Genomic DNA, 20,044 nt, shown 5'->3' on the forward strand with positions numbered 1-20,044 from the left:
TAAAAACTGCCCTCTGATTTTGTATTGAATAAAATAAAGCAAAGTCGTGGCCATAATGGGCAATGTTTATTTATGTTGGGTCCAAATATGTCATTGTTCATTTATAGGCTACTCAGCACCTGACAAAGCTGTATCATGTAACCTAACAATGTAAACTCCCAGCTGAAACATTGAATCTATGAAACTATGAATCTCCCTGCTGAGAGACAACAGTGTTTTCCCCATCACTTTGTAGCTTGAGATAATACACTTATAAGTACAAATAAATGAGGCCTTAGTGTTTCCCACAGGTATCACAGTAGCCATTTGTGTACTGTGATACAGTCACTTGTTATGAATAGAACAGAAGGACCCAGTATTTGAGGCGACAAGCAGTTTATTCAAAGAAAGACCGACGTCAGCACTAGCAGCTGGATCCTCTGGTCCTTATGTCCAGTGTGGATCCGGGGACGGGACGAGATTCCAGCTGGTGAGCAGCCCGCCAGACGCGGCACGATGTGAAGCCTCGAGGGTCCGTGTAGCAGAGTCGAAGGTCGGTGGACAGGCAGAGGGTCGGAACCGGGAAGTCAGAGAGCCGATGAAGTACAAAAGGATAATCCAAATCGTAGTCAGGTCGCAGTTCAGGGTTCGGTACACGGTCGGGCAAGGAACAGGCAGAAACTCAGGTCGGTCGGGTGTCTAAAGACAGGTCAGGTACACGGATCAGGTGGGACTAGGCTAGCTCAGAAGTCGGAGGACAGAACAGGTCACGATCAGGAAATCAGGAAACAGAATGCTGGGATAAGTCGATCAAAAGCTGACGAAATAAACTGGCACTGTTGTCTGGTCTTAGAGCCGGTTATATACTAGTTGAAGCAGGTGGAACAGATCTGTGGTAATGGGAAATAGGCGGAGCTAAGCAGGTGTATAATAGAGAATTAAGTCCAGACAACAGTGCCGAAATCATGACAGTCACTATCATTACTATGATGTTATATCTTAATATTACAGTTGCCATTTATGAATTTATATTATAGCTGTATAGGCCAATCTTTTTAATTTTTGGTCTGCAATGTAAATAACATTTTCTGTACTTCACACTTATTTGATGATCATAAAACCTGTTTTATGATCATACATCAAAAATAAGTTTTGATGTACACTTAATTGATGATCATAAAAGCTCAAACATGGTATTTTACTAAATGAGACAAAAACCTCAAGATTCTCTGGCTGATCCAACGGGTAAACCATCATTGCCGTTTGCCAGAGCTGCTCCTGAGTTAGATTACCCCCCGTCCTAATTGGATGGTTGTTCCAGCCTTCCACAAAAGCCTCCAGGTCTGCCTTCAATTTAGCAAGGATGCTCACGTGAACTGCAAAAAGGTCCTCTGCATTATAGCATATGCAAAACAAACCAGAAAAGATAAAGGGCAAATCCTTCCCTTCTTCCCAATCATGAAACTAAGCCCTGGAGGAAATATCAAGAAGGTGATCAGTCTCTAGGTTGTGCAGTGGGCTGTACTTTTTTGAGGTCACACAAGTTCTGACATCACGCCATAGCCGTTCAATCCTACACACTCAGAAAATAGCATAATTATGTTTAACTTCAAAGACTTGTCAGATAATAAAATATCAGTATGGTTACAGTCAACATTTTTCTGTAATTATATCTAAAAGACATGCAGAAGTTTGAAACCTTTGATTGTGGACACTTTTTCCAGGGATGAAACTTCCTCAATCTGTTTTTCACACACTGTGAACTTGTATTGGGCTATTTCAACATTCTCTACTTTTTGGTCAGCTCTGACCCTGCAGCGCATTCTCTGAAGATCCAATAGCATGACTAGGAAATTATACAGCATAAAACTCAGGTACAGTTTTTACATCATATATGTCTGTGTAACTTAAGGTGAAGATTCTAAATATGATTTTGACCAGAACACATTTAACTTCTCCTATTTTTAGCATCAAAACCTGAGAAATGTTCATAGAATTGTCATTGTAATAAGATAAGAATTACATTGTAAAATACTGTGCACAATCTAGCAGCTTGAGGGAGTAGTACACAGGGTGTTTCTGCGCCCTCTTCATTTTGTATTTTTTCCTTTTGCTTTTCAAACACTAACTACACAGCTTTTATTGCATTGTTAGAGTAATACTGTCTGTATTTTTGATCTTTTAAACAAACTAACGTGTATAAAAATTGGGGATACAAGTTAGTAATTAATTAGTTCAACTAAAGCTGATTCATCTTATCGATAGCCATTTTTATTAAAACCTGAGCTTTCTTGTGTATCAAGAGGGATTTTCCATAAGGTACAAGTCTTTTTTTTCAATATGCTAAATCAAAAAAGGCGCTACTGTTATATTTTAACATTGTTTTATGCCAGCTGTAACAAAAACTGACTGAATTAACCGAAAACACGGTTTTGTCACACATTATTAAACATAAACATATTTATAAAATATAACATAACAGGAACCAGTTACTGAACAGAAAAAATAAGATGAACAGAGACGGTTTGTTCATCAGGGCGATTGGGCGACGCACTACTAAAGAGAGAAAGAGAGAGGAGGGAATTTATAAGTTAAACCAATCAATCTGCATTAAATGTTACGTTGAGTACGTCGCCTCCTTTGTCCCACCTCTTTTTGGGCGATTTCAACATGGTTGAATATCGCCCTGATCTCTCTCATTGACGTTCACGTTACAAACGTTTTTTTCAATACACAGGCTCTGCAATGCATTCTCTATGGCTTCCGGGAGTGCTTGCACTAACGTATTTACGTCATACAGTACGTAGATCTGCTGGATTACTGTCAGGTGTGAGAAAAAAGTTTGATATAAAAAAAAAGTGTGAGAAGAAAACAGTGGAGCACGTTATATTATTTTGCAGTAAATATGATATTGAGAGGAATGAATTGATAAATAGATTACAAATCAATAAATTAAAGTTAAACATAAAATATATTTTAGACATGGACACCAAATCAGAGGGTTATTCTATATTATTGAGATTTCTTAAAAAGACCAATTTGATTAAAAGGATTTAGTTTTATTATTATTATTATTATTATTTTTATTTATCAAATTTTTATTTTATTTATTTTTTTATTATTTTTATTTATAGTAGTAGGATATTAGATTAGGTCATCCCGATCCACACTCCATTTCAGTTGCTGGCAGCACCAAAAGTTGTTTGCCAACCGCCAATAAACAAAACAAGAAGAAGAAGAAGTGTGAGAAGAAGAGAGAACATTTTCAAAATGTCTATCGGCACTGGTAACGTTCCTCAACTAAACTCAATCGTCTCGTTAAGAGAGAATCCGTTTAGTCGTCGCACTGTTCAGCAAGAAAATGCAATCAAAGAAATAGGCTCACCCAGACCAAATTTAAATATCAAACAAATATCTAAAAAGAGAGGGAAATTATACAACCGGGGATTTTCGCGGAGCTGGTACGAGCGGAAAACATGACTAGCTGGATGCAAAGTAGCTAACGCACTGTTTTGCTACCCTTGAATTTTTTTCCATCCTGATGGAAGCACTGGAGCAGACAAGGCTTGGACAACGACAGGTGTCACCGATATGCATCATCTTACAGAGAAGGTGAGAAAGCATGAAGCATTCAAGGTTCATATGGACAGTTGTCTTAAATATGCACCTTTTGGGCGGACAAACATTGCAACACAGTTGGATGAGAGCTATAGGATAGCCATGCGTAGATACAATGACGAGGTCGGCAAGAATCGCCATATTCTGGGCCGTCTTATCGATTGTGTGAAGTTTTGTGGAGTGTTCGAGTTAGCTTTGAGAGGCCGAGATGAGAGTGATGGCTCCAGCAACCCTGGGATTTTTCGCGGGCTTGTCGATTTTGTCGCTTCACTTGACGAGGTGTTTGAGGAGCACTTGAAAACTGCCACGGTCTGTAAGGGCACGTCAAAAACTGTGCAAAATGAACTACTGGATTGCATGCTGTCAGTCATCAGGGAACGTATCATGGACGAGTTGAAGTCATCAAAATTTGTAGCAATACAAGCAGATGAAACCACGGATGTTGCAACACAAATTCAGCTGGTGCTTGTGTTTCGATACATCGACGGGAACCATGACGTGCATAAACGCTTCTTTGAATTCATGCCTATTTCTGATGCAACAGCCGACACGATTGCCACTGCAATTCTGAAGAGACTGGATATTATCTTTACTGATAACAAAGGCACGCTCATCGCGCAAGCATATGACGGGGCCAGTGTTATGAGGGGAGAGAGGGCTGGTGTGCAGCAAAAAGTGCGTGAACATTACGAAAATGCCCATTATGTGCATTGTTACGCGCATCAGTTGAATCTGATTATGCAACAAGCCACTTCAAGCATCCCAGCAGTGAGAGTTTTCTTTGCAGATTTGAGTGGCATTGCCAGTTTTTTTTACAAGATTGCCAAAACGCACAAGCATTTTCGACCATATTGTAACAAGAAGGCTGCCAAGAGCATCCCCTACCAGATGGAACTTCAACAGCAGAATCGTGGACACTGTTTATGAGAGCCTTGATGATCTAATGGAGTGTTTTGAATCCATCAGCAAGACCAACTCATTTGATATCACCACAGTGAGGGAGGCAAATGGCTACCTGAGGATGTTGCAGGATGATGAATTTAGATTTTTCCTTAACCTATTTCATCAAATCATGCCTCATGTTGACATGATGTACCAGCAGCTGCAGAAGAAGGACATTGACCCAGTCTTCATCTAACTTGCCCTCCAGAGATTCACAGGCAGTGTGCAGGCCATAAGGTATGAGTAATATATCATATTTTCTTATTAGGATTATGTTCATACCCTCTTGATTTGTGTAATTATCATTTGTCTAACAAAGTTAAAAATAAAATATCTAGCCATCCCCAGAAAATCAGAGAAAAAAAGCCACAGAAAGAATTAGGAGACCACTGTAGGATTTTATTTCTACTTTATTTTTTTACTTCTACTTTTAAATAAATTTTGTATTTATGAAATATGTTTTACATTTACAGTATATGTATACTATTATATTTTTAATATGAAGTGGCCTTTTAATTTTTTTTATCTCTGGCTGTATATAATAACTGTTTATCGTTTCTGTCTTTCTAGGATGGAAATTGTATGCATGATCAATTACATACTGTTTGTATAACAACCACTGTTGGTATGTCCTTCCTTCAGGGACCAAAGCTCTCAATTGCAACAGTCAGAAGCAACAGGAGCCACAAGATCAAGGAGAGCCTTAGGAGAAGAAGAGAAGCAGAGGCTGTCTAAAGAGGTATCTTCATTTACTGACCAATAGGCCGACTCTGCTTGGTTAGCCTACATTATGTAATGAGTGGTGTGGAGCAGAACCCGGAATTCAGCCAAAACAATGTTTTTCCTTTTGCTGGATTTTATTAAAGGGCAAATGTGTAATGATCTTGGCACTGGAGCCAGATTGTCTCGAGCTTCACAGTAAGAACCTTCCAGCATTTTTTGACTAAGCCCGTTTGATTCCCGACTCCGACCTGTTGCCTGTTTTTTGAGCCTGCCTGTTCCCAGCCTGTGTCTGTCTGCCTGGTCTCTTTGATCCCCTACCCTTGGACTGCCTTTTTGTGTACCGGATTTGGATTTGGACCTGGACCACCGCTCGGATTCTCCTTCCCCAGTGCTTCGTTTGGATTGCTGGATTCCCCGTTACCGGACCTGGATAGCCCTTGGACAAACCCCAATGTACAAGTGTGTGTGTGAAATGAATAAATATACAGTGTATGTAAATCCATTTATTTTTTTCACAGATCTGTGACACAATCCTGGCCCATGCCAAAGTGAGGTTCTCTTTTAGTGACCACCTTGTGAGTGCGACGTTACTACAAGGAGAGCTGTTTGAACAGCATTGCCATACATTCCCAGTAGAGGCTCTGAACACCACTGTCAGGGCATACCCCATGCTTAACCGGGGCAAAGCTTAAGACTGAACTGTCTCTTATTTACGAGAGTCCTGATTTCAAGAGCTGCTGTGGTGCACTGGCACTGTACCAGGCTCTACAGAGGTACAACCTGCAGGATACTTTCTCTGAAACTGTGGTTTTGCTGAACATCCTTATAACCACTCAAATGACAATAGCTGAAGCTGAGAGGTGTTTCTCAACACCGAAGAGAATAAAGACCTTCCTGAGAAATGCAATGGGGCAGGAACGTCTGAATGCACTAGCCATGCTTTCCATGGAGAGGGAGCTAGTCAGGAGCATGCCTACGTTCAATGAAAGGGTGATTGACAGATTTGCTGCATTGAAAGAAAGGAGAGCAAAATTTCAATATAAATGAGTACCAGTTGTATACTGTTTCAAACAGTACAAAGTGAATAAAATGTTCAAATGTACATTTGTTTATCTGTAATTGAACATAAATGACTAATTATCTCTAATGTTTACTGATTAGCTGCACTTGAAATAAAATGACAACTGAATAATATGATTTTGAGTATTTTTATTTTATTAATGCTAAAAGAGATGACTTTACATTAAAATGTGTAAAATGTTAATTGTAAGTTCAAACTCACAAAGCACTGACGGTAAACAGGGTTTATGTAACTGTCAGTTTACCCATTAGATGGGTCACTTTAGCTATCACTGCAACTATTGCCCCCCCTGACACATTTGGCAGGAGCCGCCACTGAAGATGAATGGAATAAAATTAATGAATCAAATACTTATAATAAACAGAGAGATGTAAAACCATCATTGAAAGCCAGGGTAATATGTGATAACATTTAAGTTAAAGGTTAGCTCAAAAAGAAATAACTTAGAACTATAGTTTGGTAATCCTGTTCAGGAACACTTTTTGTTATACCGGGTGAACTGGTCTTTCCATCCGTCAATACATTATATATTCAGAAAAAGGAGGTTCAAAAATTAGATCTCTGTGAGAGCTGCAGACCTGTAAAAACTCGACCTGTTCTCGGCCTCCCCTGGTTCTTTTATCTGATAATGTGGTGTTTGGATTGTAGACTTCTGTTGTAATAAAAAGACTGTTCAAACCATAACTATATTTTACCATATTTAATCTAAAAGGCAGAGGAATGTTTACAGACAAAACTATGTTCTCATAACGCAATGGGGCCCTGAGAACCTTGTTTGTTACATTAAATACCAAGCATGTGCTCACCCATTCAGAGCGTTTCCAGTATGATATCAGCATTCCTATTATCCCATTGGTGGAGAAGATCTGTAATGCAGACGTCCTTGCTGACACATATCACCCATAACAGTCATTCTGTCCATGGCAACCAACTTTACAGTCCTTTACAGTCCAAGAACAATGTAAGAAAACTGATGGGCGACTGTGCTTGATGGGTTGAGTAGTCGCCTGGCAATCAGAAGGTTGTGGGTTAGATTCCAGCTTCCCCTTGCCCCATGTTGATATACCACTGGGCAAGGCACTTAACCCCAAGTTGCCTATCGAGCTGCTTTACATGATATACAGTATAACAGTATACAGTATAACACTAGTTGGCGCCTCAACAACTGCTATTTTTTTTGTTTAGACTTTTGCTTACTTATAACAGTATAATGAGGGTGTCACATAATAATAGTGCTATTTATTTGAATAATTCTACTTCTAGAATTAGGGTAAAGAGAAATACAAACAGATGAACACTATTTACATTGGTTTTATTGTATATAGATTAGTAAATTAGTACAAACCAGGGACGGGACGGAGATAGACATTCCTATCATCAGGGGCTTAGCCCACAAAATATTTCATCATTACGAGGATAATTTGGTACATCAAAAAAGTAATACATTATTTAATATGTTGATGAGATTACAAAATTAATTGAATGTAGGCATTTACATATCTTAAAGTTTAATCTGCTCTTCTTTAGTAGTCATAATATTATTTGTTGAAATATTGAAGTTAATATTTTGAAATATGCCAATATCCAGACCCAATACCAGCGACTGCAACACCTGCTCAGGTATGTGTATTTTGCTTTTTCTCAGCGGAAAACAAACAAACAAAAAAAAAAGACAATCCACATTTAGACTATGTCTAACTGAGTAGGCCACTGCCGTTTAGATGTGTGTACATATTTTTAATCAAAGTAACAGGAGTATATGTCTTTATTTGCTGTTGTTTCTTAAGAGTTATCCCCACCAGAATCTGTGTATCGGCAGCACGCTTGCAGCAGGGAGAGTGATTCCAGTACAGCACCGTCTCATTTCCAGCCATTTACACATGAAAATAGAGATGTTTTATGTTTGTTAGCGGAGAAAAAGAAGAGGGTCATTATTATCGTTCAGTTAGTGGGTTCAGTTAGTGGGTTCAAACAATGGGGTTGTTTGAACAGATTCGGATGGAGGCTAAGAAATGAGAGCATACCACTCCACTTTTAACTTGGGTTACTTGCAAGAAGGAACCACTGCTTTGTTCTGATCCTTGTGCTCTAGCTGCTATAGTAACCTCTCGTAGTATGAATGTTTACTTCAGTTAGTGTTTAGCCTGACATCCACTCTTATGTTAATCAAAGCATCTGTTTATACTAACATCCAGGAGACGTTGAGATAAGCCAGTCTTTAGACTTTTGAGTTAATTGAATGGATACAGCACTACACAGTGTTGCTAGATCTGATTATTTCCAGCCCAAACAAAATCTAAAACCCGCCCAACTACAAAAAATCCAGCCAAAATCTCAAAACTTCAGCCCAAAGCTCCCCACAAAATGTGCAATCAGACAAATACACTGTATATACAATGTATATTGCATTCTACCCTATAATGTATATATATTAGTGCTGTCAAACGATTAAATTTTTTTGATTGTAATTAATCGCATAATTTCAATAGTTAACTTGAGATGAATGGCAAATTAATCGCATATTTTCTCTTTTTATTTCTGAAAGTGTAAAAGCCTATTTGGGCATTTTAATATGCAATTTTGCAATAAATGAGCTTAATACCCTTGAAAGAGAACAGTTTAGCACAGTTTCATTTGCTGACTCTGTAACTCCAGAGTACTTCGTTTGGCAATGTGATTCAGCCTTAGTTTGTCAAATACAGAGACAACTATTTAATAAGCATTAATGTAAGGTTTATGGGTTGGGTTTCTGCAATATTATCAGCGTGATAAAACTCATCTTCAGAACCAATCTTTGCTTAAAATGGGGATCTGCACCGCGTAAACTACTTTCTGCTGTTACCATCAGTTATTGGAACCGTAAACTGCAGAAAATACGGGCTGAGTTGCTCCCTCTGCCTTTACTCTCTTGGCTCCTATATCAGGATGCGCTGGAGCGCGTAAATGAGGCGGAGGGATATTTCAGCTGGTTGTACTCACTGTGTCTGTAGTGCGGCAGCACCACTTATTTTAATTCAATTCAATTCAATTTTATTTATATAGCGCCAATTCATGAAACATGTCATCTCGAGGCACTTTACAAAGTCAAAATCAATCATATTATACAGACTGGTCAAAAATTTCCTATAAGAGGGAACCAGTTGATTGCTTCAAAGTCCCGACAAGCAGCATTCACTCCTGGAGAAGCGTAGAGCTAACAGAACACATTTAATTATTTCAAGGTGTGCTGTATTTCAGAGCCCAAATAAGTGACTTCACTTTCAGAAACAAGCCCAAAAAAACTGCAACTCATGAAATTTACAAGCAACTTTAGAAAAAGGAAGCCCCAAGTTGCATGAAATAAGCAGACTTGGCAACAGTGAGCGTGGGTCTGTTTTGCTACAGTCTCTAGCATTCTTGGAAGTACTGAAAGCGCTGAGGGTAAAAGAACATTAACGCATTAACAAAGTTTACGCGTTAATAACGCGTTAAAACTCACAGCCCTAATATATATTATATACATTATAGGCAAGAATGCAAAAGGAAGGAAAATTGTTATTATATTTAACTTTTTATTGACCCGATATAAGTCTAGCGATCGATATATATTGTTATTGAATTATCGTCCAGTCCTAGTCCAACGTGTTCAAAAGACCAACTAGCAACACCTTTCTTTTTAAATTTTGGGACTATATTGAGCTAATATTTGTTTCGGTGCACTGCAGGAGTGATCGCAGAGCCACTGTTCAGCCTGAAGCAAATAAAATGTGTGCTGAAAAATTGAGCACCCTGAATAAAAATAGACCCCCCCCCCAAATTTGTTTCTGCACTGCAGCAGGGTCTACTTGGTTGTACTGAGTGCATACCATGAGTAGTCCACGGATGTTTTATCCTTCATTGTCGGGTGAACAAATATACAAACAAAAACACATTTCCTACAATTTCTGCCAGTGACACGAGATGGGGGGATAGTAGCATGTTTGTTAAGCTAGGTGGAACCTAGAGCCGTTTTTTCTCCTGCAGGGACCCATTGCACTAACCTGACCCTAGCCAGCTAAATTTCGCTCCGCCTAGCTTCACTCACATCCATCTGGGACCTCTCCCATAGAGAGGGATTTCTCCAACCAATTTTATTGTCCAGCCAATCAGAACGCAGGACTGGAGTTTCATAGATGTGACGTAGCGGAGAAGCGACCATGAGATTCAAACAACAATGGCGGCTCGGATCGAGGAAGCAAGCGTTAGCATTGATGCTGCTATTTCTTCTGTGTTGTCCAATCTACCTAATATTGTTTTATTAAAAGAACATCCGAGAACGGCTCTGAAGGCTTTTGTTGGTGGAAACGATGTTTCCCGACCAGATTTGGCAAGTTTTGTTGTCCGGGGCGAGCCCGTGGCGGACGCGGCGCCCGTGGCGGAGCTGTTTGCGCGAACCATGTTAGGAGGGCTTTAGTCCTCGACGCGGTCGGCCCGGGATCGACTCCGACCCGCGGTGCTTTGCCACCTGTCTTCCCCCCTTTTCCACCCTCTTCCTGTCAGCTCACAGAGCCGCAAACACAAAAAAAAAAAAAGTTTTGTTTTTTCCTGCGTCGCTCTCACAGCGTCACGGGTTGGCTTCGATGTGGGTGGTTGAAATAGCCATGGGAAAGAGTTTACTTAGCTGTGAAACACCAGTTTTACACTGTGGTTGTAGGTGAATGAAGTAGACTGCTAATGCTGGTCGCTGCATGTTTTTTTTTTTTAAAGGGTGGGGAGTTTTACTTGGGTGTGCCGCCCAAGTAGAGTCTATGTATGGGAAACACTGGGCTAGTAAAGTTTTTACTGATATACCTTTAATTTTTATTAAACATTTTTGAAGTTTAACACCTCATCCATCAATTTTCTATAACCGCTCACTCTCTTCTTTCTCCAGTCCTTGTTCGCATGTTGCGTAAAACTGGAAGCGGAAACGTGCCTTCCCCATCTTTAGTTTTTTAGTTGAAGTTGACAGCCATCTTAAAGGAGCAATATCGCCACCTACTGATCTGGATTATAGGTCAGACTGTGGGGACACACCCCTCGGCAGTGCAAGATAAAAGAGGAAATGCCCCCAATCAAAAAAAAAAAACTAACAAAAAACTGCGTTTTGTTCTTCAACAATAAATTAAATAGTTTCATGTGTTTTTTACTAAAGCAATGTTTACTAGACCTTCAGGAGATGTCACCTAATGAGTAAATGCAATGCAGAATTATATGCAGGAAAGGATATTACAAATACGGACACTGAATATGACCTCTTGGACATGAGTGCATAAGATTTGTATAGGGAGAATAAAGTTAGGCAGATGAGCCACTTGGAGAGCCTAAGTGCGGCATAAGAAATGTCCACTGGACGTTCATAAAACGTCCGGTGAATGTCAAAAGTGCACACTTTTTTTGACATAACAAAAAATTAGATTTGGTGAAAAATAATTATTAACAGCCATAAAGGCTTAATAGACATTAAAACTGATTAAATAAAATCCCATCAAAAAAGAATAAAATAAAAATTCTATGGCAAGCGAAAGTTTTGTTAAAATTGTGTAAATACTCATACTACTCATACTCATAATACATACTCTGATTGGTGAACTTCATGTTCAGTGAACATTGGCTGTACATTTGCTTACTTATTGGGTAGATCAATAACTGCTATTTACACTGAATGTGGACCGAGAGGAAATGTTAGTAGCTGTATTCTTAGTGTTCAAGCCATTTCCCGACTCTCCCAGTACTTTTGGGTAACCAGAGAAAAGCCCAGCGTCCACCCCCGCCCCACCTCCATTCTGTCTCATTGAGCTGCAGGGCAAGTGATTTAGCAGGCCTGCTCTTTCCCAGAGAGTTCATTGCCACTTATCCAGCACCCATTTCTGTGTTCTGTTTCTTTCTGAATGCTTCAGTGGGTTAACTGGTAAATTATCATGTTCTAAAGTACATAGATCATAGAAGAGAAGCTTCACTAAACCCTTTCCCTATTCTTGAGCCAAAGCACTGACATACTCTGATTGAAGAACCTGTAATTCATGTTACTAGTATATGTTGCTATTCTGAATTTTGGTAAGATATTCTTCATTTAAGATAAACTTCACCTCTGAGTCTAAGGGGGTAAAGGGAACATTTTAATCCTTTATTTTATTGGATAAATAACCATCCTAATAGTGTGACAGATTTGATATTTTGTACTGTTTAAATACTAGATACATTTTTACTGTGATATGGACTTCTGCAGAGCTAAAAAAGGGACTTGTGGAGATAAAATCGTTGATAAAACCAGCCCCTCAGTCATTTTGGTTCACTTGGAATACTGAAGTGTAAGGTTGCTGTGTGGAGGAATGTGGCTGCTGGGGTGAACTTGAATAGAGTTTGTCAGTTGCAGTTCCAGGGCCACACTGTTCCACTCCTCCCCCTTTTCAATTGCCCACTGATCCTGTGAACCGTCAACATGAGCTCATCTATTGTAATCATGAACACACACCCCAAACTCATTTCTATGCCCCTCAGTAATTCCACTGAAACCTTAATCTGGTGATCCGTTACCCATAACAATAAGGATGACCCTGTTTATCTAGAGGTCTATTACTATGTTATAGACTGTGGTTTACCAACATACACGAACAGAGGCATAATCATCATCTTAGAATTCAATTCAATTCAATTTTATTTATATAGCGCCAAATCATGAAACATGTCATCTCAAGGCACTTTACAAAGTCAAGTTCAATCATATTATACAGATTGGGTCAGATTATACAGATTGGTCAAAAATGTCCTATATAAGGAAACCAGTTGATTGCATCAAAGTCCCGACAAGCAGCATTCACTCCTGGGGAAGCGTAGAGCCACAGGAAGAGTCATCTGCATTGTACATGGCTTTGCTGCAATCCCTCATACTGAGCAAGCATGAAGCGACAGTGGGAAGAAAAACCACCCATTAACGGGAAGGAAAAACCTCCGGCAGAACCGGGCTCAGTATGAACGGTCATCTGCCTCGACCGACTGGGGTTACAGAAGACAGAACAGAGACACAACAAGAGAAACAAAAAAGCACAGAAGCACACATTGATCTAGTAATCTGTTCTACATTAGATGGTAATAGCGGGTGAGCCGTCTTCTCTGGATGATGTCACAGTTAACAGAACGCCAGACCAGGTGTACCTACTATGAAGAAAAAGAGAGAGAGCAAAAAGTTAAAAGCTGAAATGGCGACAGTCATTTCAATGTAATACAATGCAAAACTGGAGAACAGTAGACTGAAGAACAGTAGAGATCAGTAGAGTGAGAAAATTAGACCCTGATGTCCTCCAGCAGCCTAGGCCTATCACAGCACAACTATAGAGATAGCTCAGGGTATGAGCCACTCTAACTATAAGCTTTGTCAAAAAGGAAAGTTTTAACATTAGTCTTAAAAATAGATAGGGTGTCTGCCTCACGGACCAAAACTGGGAGTTGGTTCCACAGGAGAGGAGCCTGATAGCTAAAGGATCTGCCTCCCATTCTACTTTTAGAGACTCTAGGAACCACCAGCAGACCTGCAGTCTGAGAGCGAAGTGCTCTGTTAGGAACATACGGGGTAATCAGAGCTCTGATATATGATGGAGCTTGATTATTAAGGGCTTTATACGTTAGAAGGAGAATTTTAAATTCTATTCTTGATTTAACAGGAAGCCAATGAAGGGAAGCTAAAATTGGAGACATATGATCCCTCTTGTTAATTTTCATCAGAACTCTTGCCGCAGCATTTTGAATCAGCTGAAGACTTCGAACTGCATTTTGTGGACTTCCTGATAGTAAAGAATTACAATAGTCCAGCCTTGAAGTAACAAATGCATGGATTAGTTTTTCAGCATCACTCCTGGACAGAATGTTTCTAATTTTGGCGATATTCCGGAGGTGAAAAAAGGAAACTCTGGAAACCTGTTTAATATGGGATTTAAATGACATGTCTTGGTCGAAAACAACACCAAGATTTTTAACTTTATTACCAGAGGCCAAGTTAATGCCATCCAGATTAAGTGATTAAGAACTTTATTTTTTGAAGACTCAGGCCCAAAGATTACAACTTCTGTCTTGTCAGAATTTAAATGCAGGAAATTTAAAGTCATCCAGCTTTTGATGTCATCAAGACATGACTGCAGTCGAAGTAACTGATTGGATTCATCAGGATTTATGGATAAATATAGCTGAGTGTCATCAGCATAACAGTGGAAATTAATCCCATGCTGTCTGATAATTTTGCCAATCGGAAGCATATATATAGTAAATAGAATTGGTCCAAGGACTGAACCCTGTGGTACTCCACAAGTGACCCTAGAGTTTGAGGAAGATTTATTATTAACATGAACAAACTGGAATCTGTCCGACAGATAAGATTTAAACCAGCCTAATGCTTTTCCCTTAATCCCTACAGTATGCTCAAGTCTTTGTAGGAGAATATTGTGATCAACTGTATCAAATGCAGCACTGAGATCTAACAGGACAAGTATAGACACAAGTCCATTATCTGAGGCCATGAGAATATCATTGGTGACCTTCACCAGAGCTGTTTCAGTGCTATGATGAGCTCTAAAGCCTGACTGAAACTCCTTAAGTAGATCATTACTTTGTAAATGTTCACATAGTTGATTAGCAACTACTTTCTCAAGAATTTTAGATAAGAAAAGAAGATTAGATATAGGTCTGTAATTTACTAACTCATCTTGATCAAGAGATGGTTTCTTAAGTAAAGGTTTAATAACAGCTACTTTAAAAGCCTGTGGTACATATCCATTTACCAAGGATAGATTAATCATGTCTAAAATAGGACCACTGATCAGAGGGAATACCTCCTTAAACAACTTGGTTGGGATTGGGTCTAACATACAGGTAGAAGGTTTAGATGAAGCTAAAATTTTAGATAGCTCAGAAAGCTCTACTGCTTTTAAACAGTTCAGACACTGCGCAGGTTCTAAGGATTCCTCCAATGCTGCCTCACTTACTGAGGATGAGGTAATCATGTTTGGGAGGATGCCAATTATTTTATTTTTAATGGAATCAATTTTATTTATGAAGAATCCCATAAAATCATTACTGCTAAGAGCTAAGGGAATGGATGGATCAACAGAGCTGTGGCTCTGGGTAAGTTTGGCAACTGTACTGAAGAGAAATCTAGGATTATTCTTATTCTCCTCAATTAATGATGAAAAATATGCTGCTCTAACTCTGCGAAGGGTCTTGTTATACAACAATAGACTGTTCTTCCAGATTAAGTAGGATTCCTCTTGGTGTGTAGAGCGCCATTTTCTCTCCAATTTCCTAACATTGTGCTTCAAGGAACGCAGCTCTGAATTAAACCAAGGAGCCAGCTTCCTGTGAATAATCACCTTCTTTTTCAAGGGAGCTACATTGTCTAATGCAGAACGCAATGACGAAGTCATACCGTTTACAAAGACATCTATTTGTGAATTGGAAGAAACAACATTGCTGCCATCTACAGGGCATTTCTGCAATACGGAGGATATTAAAAAGGGGACAGACTCTTTAAGTTTTGATACAGCATTATCTGATAAAGATCTACTATAATGGAACCCTCTTTTGGGGGTGGAGAACTCAGTTAGATTAAACTCAAATGTTATTAAAAAATGATCAGATAGGACAGGGTTGTGAGGAAATACTGTTAATTCTTCACAATCAATGCCATATGTCAGCACAAGGTCTAAAGTATGGAGCCAAGAGTGCGTCGGTTTATGCACATTTTGAGCAAAACCAATTGAATCTAGGATAGTTTTAAAGGCTACACTAAGGTTATCACATTCTGTGTCAACATGGATGTTAAAATCACCCACTATAATAGCCTTATCAGTATTCAACACCAAATCAGATAAGAAATCTGACAACTCATCCAAAAACTGAGTGTAAGGGCCTGGTGGACGATACAAAAGAACAAACAGAAGAGGTTTTATTGCTTTGCAGTTTGGATGAGGGAAACTGAGGGTTAAATGTTCAAAAGAACTGTAGTTATTAATTGGCCTGGGACTAATTAATAAATCAGACTGAAAGATGGTTGCCACTCCTCCTCCTCTTCCCACAGATCTGGGAATGTGGAAATTTGAATAATTGGAGGGAGTTGACTGATTTATACTAACGTAGTCCTCTTGTAGCCAGGTTTCTGTGAGACAAAACAAATCAATCTGTTTATCAGAAATCAATTTGTTAACTAACAAAGTCTTTGGAGGGAGAGACCTTATATTTAATAGACCACATTTAATTGTTTTATTTTTAGGTTCAAGGTGAACCGTATTGATTTTTATTAGGTTTTTATGATTTGTTCCTTTTAGATAAGTTTTTGATCTGTTAAGTTTTGGCCGTGGGAAAGACAGAATTGAGGAGTAAAGATTTTTCAGAGGTCTATTGAGTGATTTATCATCCTCTCGCACATTCCTTAGTGGCTAAAATACCACAGTATCGCTAATACAGCACCAGAGAATATATTGTAGGCGGACGCTTTTCTGCACCTCTTTTCCCTGGACCTCTCCTGCTTGTTCTCACTGTCTGCATGCCGCTGTGTAACTCTTTCAGAGCCCTTTTCTGCAAATCATCCGAATAAAAAACTATGGATCTGATCAGCTGGTCGCTCAACACAATTGATCAAATTTTCTCAACAAGAAAGCCAGGCACAAGGGGAGCTGAGCTGTCTTGGGGGACACACGCAGCCGGATAAGCCATGGATTCCTGGGGAGTTTGGAAGATGATTTCTGTGTATTTTGTCCATCAAGGTGGTGGCATATGCGTACATAACTGGATTTATGATAACAAGATTTCTGCTTATTGGAGCTGGCCTGGTATATTGGCAAATTCGGAAGATCTCAGCGGTAATTTTGGTCTTACTGCTACTGGGAGTGTCTGAGGGATTAAACAGAGCTGTGATCACCCAGAATACTTTGTGAACAAAACCACAAGCTGGATGTGATACTTGCACAGCATTGCATGCCGGCTGTGGTTTGAACTGAATGGTGGAATGGAAAGATCCGGGGGAAGTTGTAGCTCGATTTACAGCAGAATGGCCAACAAATTTGGCTGTTTGGGACTTGCCGTGAACATAGGCCTGCAGAGACTTGAAGGCTGACACGTCAGTCTTACCCAAAAACGATCTCATTGGTTTGTACTAATGTACTAATGGACAGTGTGGAAATCTATGTACATATTTTGGAGTTTTGTGTTTGTTTTACTGTTTGTTGTAATACCCAAAATGGACAGTGGGTGGCTTCATCTGTTTTAAATTGAGTCACAGGTAGTCGCACGGCAGGTGTGCTGATTGTGGTAGAAACAAACAGTTTTTTGACCGTCGTCGTTGTCGTCGGTTATTGGAGGTTTTGTTATTGATTACTGCGTTGCGGTAAATGATAGATCCTTTGGTTGTAAGCCAGCACCATTGGAAGTTGCATTATTGTGAGAGCGTTAGCTCAACAAAAGCTCTTCAATCATACCTGAAGTTTTATTCATTGGATGCAAGAGGACGACGCGTCAACTGAGTGCCAGTCAGCAGCCTCATTGTGGCTTAGGTTCGTTTTTGTTTTGTTAAGAACAAGTCACTATAATGCTATTATAACTAAGCAAAAGTCTAAACAAAAAATAGCAGTTGTTTAGGTGCCATCTAGTGTTGTTATACTGTATATCATATAAAAGAAATAACACCTGCTATTTATACCCGAATGTCATCAAAGGGTCGACAAAAAATTAAAGCAATATAGCAACAAGTAGCAGCTGAATGGAGGATCTTAGTGTTCTGGCAGGGGCATGGATTTGGAGAAGCTCAGTCAGATACTGGGGGCTAGGCCATTAAGAGCTTTAAAAACAAACAATAACATTTTAAAATCTATTCTAAAAGCAACCAGCAGCCAATGCAGCGAAGCTAGGACGGGTGATATGTGGTCACGTTTACGTGTGCCAGTAAGGAGACGGGCAGCTGCATTTTGTACCAGCTGCAGGCGGTGCAAAAGTGAGTGGTCCAGGCCAACATATAATGAATTACAGTAATCCAATCTCGTATTAATAAAAGCATGGATTACAATCTCCAGATCTCTGCGTGGCAGGTACCCTTTCACTTTTGATAAAATTCTTAACTGGTAAAAGCTGTTTTTTACGACCGAGCTAACCTGGCGATCGAATTTCAACCTGTGATCAAGTATTGCACGAATATTTTTTTACTAATGACCAAATGTTAGGTGTAAGGGGGCCCAGAAAGCCAGCAGGAAAGTCTGCTGGACTACAACCAAACATTATAATTTCGGTCTTGCTTTCATTCATGTTCAGAAAATTTTAGGTCATCCAAGATTTAACATCGTTTAGCCAGTGAAACAATGACTGTGCGGGGTTGTTGGAGTTTGATGTTAAAGGAAAATAGATCTGGACATAATCAGCATAATCTCTCTCTCTGTCTCTCTCCGAAGTCGGTCGTGTCTTTTCTCTCTCTGCAGCTTTTACCCCCCCCTCTCCTGCTTTGCTTTGCTATGTCTTGTCTTCTGAGCACTTTCTTCATATCAACCGAACTCTGAAAAACATGGATCTGGTAAGCTGGTCTCTCAAAAAAAATTTTTTTCGACGGGTAGGCAACGGAAGGGGGACCCGTCCGGTCCTGATTTGACTTATTTTGTGAGATACACCCTAAATTCCTGGAGGAAAACGGTGTGTCTTTCGACCTTGTCATTCCTGGACGTTTGAAATTTTCACATTGGATTAAGGATACTGGGATCTCTACTTATTGGTTTTTGTGGATTTTTGAAGTATCGGCAAATACAGCGTATGTCGGAGCCATTTGGCCTTGATCAGGCTGCCGTCTGCATGACGCGCTCACTCTGGCTGTGAACGGACAAACCTGGCAGGTGAATGGAGCAAAGCCGAAAAGCTGCCTGTGTTGGAACGCAGACTGACTTTGGTGGTTGAACTCAAGGGGAGATGGGATAAAATCTGGGAGTGAAGCACGGAAAAGCCCAATAATTTGGAAAATTGGATTTATGTGGAGCCAGCAAAAGACTTAAAAGCTGACAGGAAAGGCAGTGCAGCTTGTCTCATAACAAATAACATATTTGGATTGCCTCCCTATCTACTCCTGGATTGTTATGACGGAGAGTGCCCAGAAAAGCCCCCGGCTACCCCCCTCCCCCGCTGACACCTGAGGATGCTTCTCTGAACTGTGGGCCGGCTGATAACAACAAGGACAATGGCCTCTGGAGAGTGTTCACGGAGAAAAACACTTTCGCCCATACACACACGCATAACTGATACTCATAAAACTGATGAATTACACACACGCGACAGATCTCATATGTTTACCTTCTGCATACATGTTGTCTTGTGTTTATTTGTGCTTTTGTGCTATGAGGGTTTTTTTGTGTCAGTTGTTTGTCTCTTTATAGGTGAGAGCATAAATAGGCAAACATCTGTCTCTTTTTTTTCTCCCTCCCCTCTTTCCCCCATGTTGTTGCTCTTTCTTCGAGAGTTTCAAGGCAGCGCCTGTAAACTCCGTTTAGGCGGGGTCTGGGCAGTTTGGAGGAATGCGGCCTTGACAGCTGCGCTTTTTAGCAGCGGCTGGCTGGCTGCGTTCCTTGGCAACGCAAGGCCTCAGTCAATCGTTCCCCCCAAATGTTTGTTTGTTAAGTGTATGTGATGGACGGTTGTACTGGAACTGACTTTTCGATTGCAATGCAAATTGTAATTGACAAATAAAAT

The 20,044-nt window shown here is 39.9% G+C and overlaps 1 protein-coding gene across 19 annotated transcripts in view; it reads left to right on the forward strand.

Moving 5' to 3' along the window:
• Positions 1 to 20,044, forward strand: part of fat3a (FAT atypical cadherin 3a) — a 359,084-nt gene that overhangs the window by 38,303 nt on the left and 300,737 nt on the right. The gene's annotated exons all lie outside the window — the stretch shown is intronic.

The sequence above is a fragment of the Fundulus heteroclitus genome, unplaced genomic scaffold (genome assembly GCF_011125445.2).
Source record: "Fundulus heteroclitus isolate FHET01 unplaced genomic scaffold, MU-UCD_Fhet_4.1 scaffold_60, whole genome shotgun sequence".
Taxonomy (NCBI): domain Eukaryota; kingdom Metazoa; phylum Chordata; class Actinopteri; order Cyprinodontiformes; family Fundulidae; genus Fundulus; species Fundulus heteroclitus.